The sequence below is a fragment of the Condylura cristata genome, unplaced genomic scaffold (assembly GCF_000260355.1).
Source record: "Condylura cristata isolate star-nosed mole 26May11 unplaced genomic scaffold, ConCri1.0 scaffold00005, whole genome shotgun sequence".
In the NCBI taxonomy this organism is placed as follows: Eukaryota; Metazoa; Chordata; class Mammalia; order Eulipotyphla; family Talpidae; genus Condylura; species Condylura cristata.
This window is the reverse complement of record NW_004567106.1, coordinates 55,876,366-55,883,225: the sequence shown is the minus strand read 5'-3', so window position 1 is coordinate 55,883,225 and position 6,860 is coordinate 55,876,366.

Genomic DNA, 6,860 nt, shown 5'->3' with positions numbered 1-6,860 from the left:
AAAAACAAAACTAAAATAATATTAACTAGTTCTATCCATAGGGAAGTGAAAGACAACTGATTTAACAATTATTGTGCTTACATTTATACAATCTAATATTGAATATAAATGACACCTATTAGAGCAATAATTCTATGAGTTGTAGTCACCAATTACCCATTCCTTTTTGCTGAGGTAATATTTTTTTAAGATTTATTTATTTATTTATACAGAAACTGGGGTTCAGGCCAAAGGTACTGGGGGTGAGAGGATTCACCAGAAACAGAGTGGGGAACAGAACAGGCAGATTGACTGAAATACACTACTGAAAGAGCAGTAGGCAAGACAGAAGAGGTCTGCCATGCCATGTGGGTCACCTCCCTGGCCAGGGATTGAACTCTGTGTTATAGTGGCTACAGATAGCTCCTTTGTACTATGCTTTAACCCGTTTCACCACCAGGGAGGGCCCTCTGTTCAGGTAATTAAAAGCAGGATTTTTATGCTAGGAGATTGTATTGCTTATCAACCCTCTTCCAAAAGAGGCAGGATTATAATAAGGCTTATATATTCCTTTTTATACTAACAAAGAGGTATTCGTGGTTCATTAAAAAAAAATTGCATTTTCTTATGAACTCATTACTTTTTAAAATGTAAGTTCTTATAAATCCAGAAAAAATTTTAATTGGTTGTATAATTTTGAACTGAAAGGGATTTTAGTAATCATTCATTCATTCATTTCATCTCACAAAGCCAGTAAATAGAAGCATATAGAAGTTGAGTGACTTACTTAAGATTACATGACTAGTTGAAGTTGAGAGACTTTATTAAGAGTACATGGCTTGTCAATATCAGAACTCAGATTGTACAAATGTCTTTGTATTGTATTTTCTGCCAAGGAACTCCATGCTTAGTACTGTATATGAGAGTTTGAAGCAACCTTGTCTTATAAGACTTTGTGATTCAGCGGGATAGCATCCCACCCTTACATATGTATATCACCACACACACCACCAAGGCAGCCACAGTCCTCCTCAATAAAACATTGATATGATACTTTTATGTTTATAGTATACATGTCATACAGCACATAAAATGGTATAGCATTGATGATGAAACTGGAAAGCAAGTGCATGTTATTTATGTTTAATATATTATTTTTGTCATTAAAAAGACTTCCTCCTCAGTCATGCAGTGTCCTAAAGTTCAACTGTCTATTGTCACCCTCTTTCCAACTGAATTAACTAGTTGCTGGAAGGTCAGGGAATTCGACCTTATTAATCTACAGATCCTTAAAATTGAGCTGGAAATCTCAGACTCTCACACATCTAGGACACAAGCATGTAACTTGTCTCTAATCAAAGTTATAGGTGATTGTGATTTCAAAGAAATAGGTAATACAAGAAATCAATTCTGGCAAATGTTGCAAGGGAAATATACAGCTTCTAGAAAACAAGATATTCTAGTTTCCAGTTCACAACTCTAGCAGTGGATTTATGGTGTATCTGTCCAGAAATGACAAGTTGAAAGTTCACTGGAGCAGTTTCAGAGTGAAACTTGGGAGTACTTTCTAGCTGTACAAAGGATGAAGAAAGCAGCCTAACAATTGAAGTCTAGCTATTAAAGGAAGAGGAGAGAAAATGACACAAGAAAAATTTCCAGTACTGGTACTAGTTTTCAGACAGAAAAGCCAAGTACAGGAAAATGACCCCATTACTATACATCTTCAAACATTGTAATTCTGTAAGTAACCAGAATATCCTAAAAACTTCTACTTCTAAAAATTAACAAGGGATCAATATCAGAATTACATCACATTTCAACATCAACGCTGAGGATTATAAATTAAAAAAAAAATAGACCTTCAATTCTATCTGAAATTTTATACTGTTAAACTATCAGCTAAGTGTGAAATTAGAACAAAATATTCTCTTATGTACTAGGTATGCAAAATTGCAACATTTTCACTTTCTTCACACTGAAGAGTGTACAGTACAAAAACAAGAGTAAGCCAAGATAGATAACACAAGATCCAAGAAACTGAGGACCCAACATAAAAAAGAGGTAAAGGGAAGTCCCAGATAACAGGTAAGTAGCCACAAAGGAGGTCTAGGTTAGTAAAGAATGGGAGCGAGGTCTCTGATCAAATAAAACAAGAAATTAATTTCATCTAATAAAATTCCTGACATAGTGATTACATGAGAAAGAGCATCGGATGAGATTTAATAATCATTATAGAAGAAATGAAAAAAATTAAAGAAAATTTGAAGCACTCATTTTTGGGGAAAAGACCCATGAGAGCTAAGGTGGTATGAGAAGATAAATATGAAAGAGTGACTCCCGACTCAGAGAATAATATACATCATTTTGTATCATAATGATTTAAATACAAATTGTACTGTAATTATATTGGGGGAAAAGTGGCAGGGTGCTCATTAGAGAGATAAATCCCAGCCATTCAGAGAGCAAGAGCCAGAGCAAGCGAATATATAATGCCTGAAGTTGATGAATCAATACATAGTACTTTAGTATATTATTTAGGAATATGTATGTAAATACTAGTAGAAACAGTTCAAAGTAGGTATCTCTGAGGGACCAATGGGGATAAAGAAGGAAACTTAGAGCTTCTGTTTTTTTGTTGTTTTTAAATTTGCAGGACCATTTTATTTTTAAATTATCTGAATTGGTAAAATGATCTTTTATAAAACTGAGACTGTATCCTTTATCCTGTTATTTTCAGTGAGGCATGGCAGCTTCAAATCCTCACAAGTATCTAATCTGCTTGCTCTTCTACAACATAAGTTAACCTTGCACATTATAATAAAAAAGTCATTATTTTCCCCTTCACATCCAGAATAATTAAACTAAGTCATTGAATATTCATTAAAATTAAAGAGTAATGCAAGGAAACTGTAACATATTTAGGTCTGCAAATCATTTCTTAAAGGCATATAGTCTGTATTTTGAGACTTAGGCCAGATAGTGCTAATTCGCTATCAGGGTTTTAGTTGATGAAAAATAAGGCATCAACATTTAATGTGGGAGAACAAGTACTAGAACAAATTCTCTGAAACACTATTCCATGCAACATTTACATAAAAATGTGCAGAGAGAGCCCTCCCTGGTAGCACAGCAGGTTGAAGCACAGCACTAAGAAGCTAAAGCCATGTCAGCATGAGTTCTATCCCGCCTCAGAGGTGACCCACATGGCGTGACCCGCCCACTGCTCCCCTCAGCAGTGTACTTCTCCATCTGCCTGTTCTGCTCCCCTCTCTGTCTCTGGTGAATGCTCTCATCCCCCTGCACCTCTGGCCTGTACCCCAGTTCTGTATGCACAAATAAATCTTTTTAAAAATGTGCAGATATTTTACCACCAAATATGTTAAACCCATGACATCTGGAAGTGGCATTGGAGAAGGCAGATTTGCTGTTCTGTCCCTATAACCCTGTGGTGTCAGTCAAGCCTCATCTCTATGCCAGTAATTATGGCTACAGTGTTGCTCAGTACTGGGGAGCCCTGTGTGCAGCCACCTTACATTCCCCTGCAGTGAAGGGTATCACCACATTTTAAATTATTAACACTAGTATGGGGAACAAGATGTTCGGAGGACTTGTAATACTACAAAAAACAATGACACTTGTAAAGGAGAAAACTTAATAAAGGGCTAGGGCAAGAAAAATTTACAGGGTATAATGATAGCGGCAGGGAGTGCATTTGAAAATATATTCCATAAATAAGTTGCTCTAGTGATTTCTACACCTTAAATGATCATCACAAACAAAATAAAAATATTAGAATAGACTCTAACTGTGTTAAGGAAAGTCAAATGGGAGAAATGAAGCCCAAGAAGTGCCCTATTATCAGTTATATTCATGGATAGTTTAACAGCACATGCATTTATATGTATACAAAGATACAATCTTACAGTCTTTTTAAAAAACTAGCTACAACCTTCAGGATATTTTCTTGCAGGGAAGTAGAATCCTTATTTCCTGAGCCAAATCCAATCTCTCAGACTGAGTAAAAGGAATTCGAGATAAAAAATAACTTGCCAAAGAAAACAGGTATCTTGTGTTCTGCCAAAGAGTATATTCTATCAAGAATGAAAGAAGGGAATCACTAAAACTTTTGAAACAAATGCAGCTAGTACTATATTGCTTGATCATAGGAGGAACATGGAAAAATCGAACACATTATAAGGGGGACACCCCAAATATTTCTTATTCACATACTCAAAAAAAAAAACACACACATTACATTTCCAATGTAATGTTCAGGCCTATTTTTTTTTTTAAAGATTTATTTATTTATTAGTACAGAACTGGGGTACAGGCCAGAGATGCAGAGGGTGAGAGGATTCACCAGAGACAGAGCGGGAAGCAGAACAGGCAGATCTACGAAGTACACTGCTGAGGGGAGCAGTGGGCGGGTCAGGAGAGATCTGCCTCGCCATGTGGTCGCCTCCGGGGCAGGCGGGAATCGAACTCATGCGGAAGTGGCTTAGTTTCTTAGTGCAGTGCTTTAACCCGCCGCCCCACCAGGGAGGGCCCAGGCCTATTTTTTCCACATTTTGAAAACATTAAGGAGTTGGAAAATGTCCAGAAAAAAACAAAAGTAACACGGAAGGGGTAGAAAATAACTTACGTTGCAGCTTTGTGGACAATATGTCCTATTTAAAAGTTTGAGGAAAAGAGAATGGTTTGTGCTTGAAAAAAAAAAATGTTTGGGGTGGTAATAATTTTCTAGCTTCATTTCCAAAGACAAAAAAAGGGCAGGTAATCATAACATTAAATAGGTAAAACATTTAATATTTCCTGGATGAAATAAAAATAAAAAAAACAATGGTCTAGCAAGTCTAGGCTCACAAGCTTTGGAAAATGATTGGAACCCTTGGGCTCTCAGCACTGGACAGAAGCTCACTGGACAGCCACTGTCCACTCAGCTACCCCCAGCCTCCCATGGCAGCTTGTCTTCCCAGCCCTGACCATGGCTCTCTCTCACCTTCAAAATCATTTAGTGGTCTACACTTTTAAAAGCTGGCATTCTAGCATAAAAACTGCTTTCAGTTTTATTAGTTAGGAACAGAATTATTCTCTTTCTAGCTTGTGAGTTTTTGTCTTTTTTTTTTAATTTCCTATTTTTGGAACATAGATGTAGCGGGATAGCCAAATTAGAAATTCTGCTAATAAATTATGCCCTAAATTCACCACTATAGCTTTAGAAAATTACAGAAATAGAAATAGGATGTAGTCGTAGAAAAGGTAAAACATGTTTCTACTCTTCCCTGAACTAACAAAGGTAAGGTGGAGCAGACCACAGAACAAGGAAGGTCAATGACTAGAAATGTTTGACTAATTATGTATCAGGCATCTACATACACTGTTTTTCCTAATTTTAAAACTCTGAGGTAGATATAACTAAATGTGTTTATGTTTCTTTCATTAAATAGAATTTATTTTCATATTATAGACCAGGAAACTGAGAACCAGAGAAGCAACTTGTCCAAAAATCCATAAAGTTCTAAGAGATAGAAGCACTTGAACATATTCACCGTCTCATTGTTAGCATCATTCAAGAATTGGTAATGATTTCTAGAATTATTGGTCTTGATTTCTAGAACCTTCACTTTGGATATAAGAGACCAACTGAATCAGCCTCTAGGTTTATTATCTTAGCTCTGTAATTCAGAGGCAACTGTCTTGCTGTACTTTTACAACTGCCTTTCTGAAATTGCTTTTATAAAGTCCACTTGTTTTAAAATCCAATTCCCCCTAGTATGATTAATCAAGTTTGATTTTGAAATACTCATATTTTATGTGAGGAATTCCAGGGACACCTCATTTCACTGTTTTGTAGATTATTTTTCCTGTCTAACTAATTTTACTAAGGACAGTTTTAACTTTAAAATTTTATCACATTTTCAAAGTGCATTGTTATGGTTTATCAATCTGCTTAGTATATCCAAAGTTTGGGACCAAAGCTATCAGAGTTTGAAGTATTTTTACCAAATTTGTCACAGGATGGATGGCTTAAGTTTAACATACATTTTTAATTTCTTTATTGAAATTATTAGCAGACTGATGTTTATGCCATAAGTACTAATTTGCTTAATCTAGGAAGACACCTATTTTGTGATTCACGGCAGCAGGTATAGTTGTTTCCGCATTCCAATAAAAAAATTCATTTTACAAGTGTAGTAATTTACTTAACAAAGGGAGTTATCTTAGCTAACTTTTAATATTGAGGTACACATTTACAAAATAAAGTCCTGATATTTTCGTCCAAGGGTTAAACCAGAAAACGTATTTTTCTGTTCCATCTCCAAGTGGGCACAATCAATTCTGGGAAAAGGAAAACAAAGTCTTCGGAATTTGAGAAAAAAAAAAAAAGATGAGAAGGGGGATGAAAGGACTAGCTTCCAAGTCACACGAAAAAGGCAAAACAAAACAAAACCCCCAAACATGCAGGCCCCTTAAAAGAAATTCGGCAGAAATTACACTTTACAAATACACTTGTCCCGGTGACAGTCGGCGGGGGTTAGACATCTTTCGGGGCGCCCGTCAACAAGATCGCACAACCCCGGGAGAGGCCTGTTGGTTCCACGGCTCAAGTCTGCACAAGTTTGGGAAGCGCAGGCACCTGCGACTCGGGCCGAACCGGCGGTGCGCAGGGGAGCGCGTCACGCCTCCCCATTTCTCAGTCCCTGATTCCTGACGTTGTGGACCCGCGGTGTGAACGTGCTGCTTCCGCACCAAGGAATAAGAACTGCTCCCGGGAAGGGGCCTGGGTCCGCCCGACGCGTGGCAAAGGTGTGCGTCCGCTGAAGGGGGCGGGCGGCGGGCACACGGGCCTCCGCTCCCCGCCGTCAGCAGCCTCCCGCGCG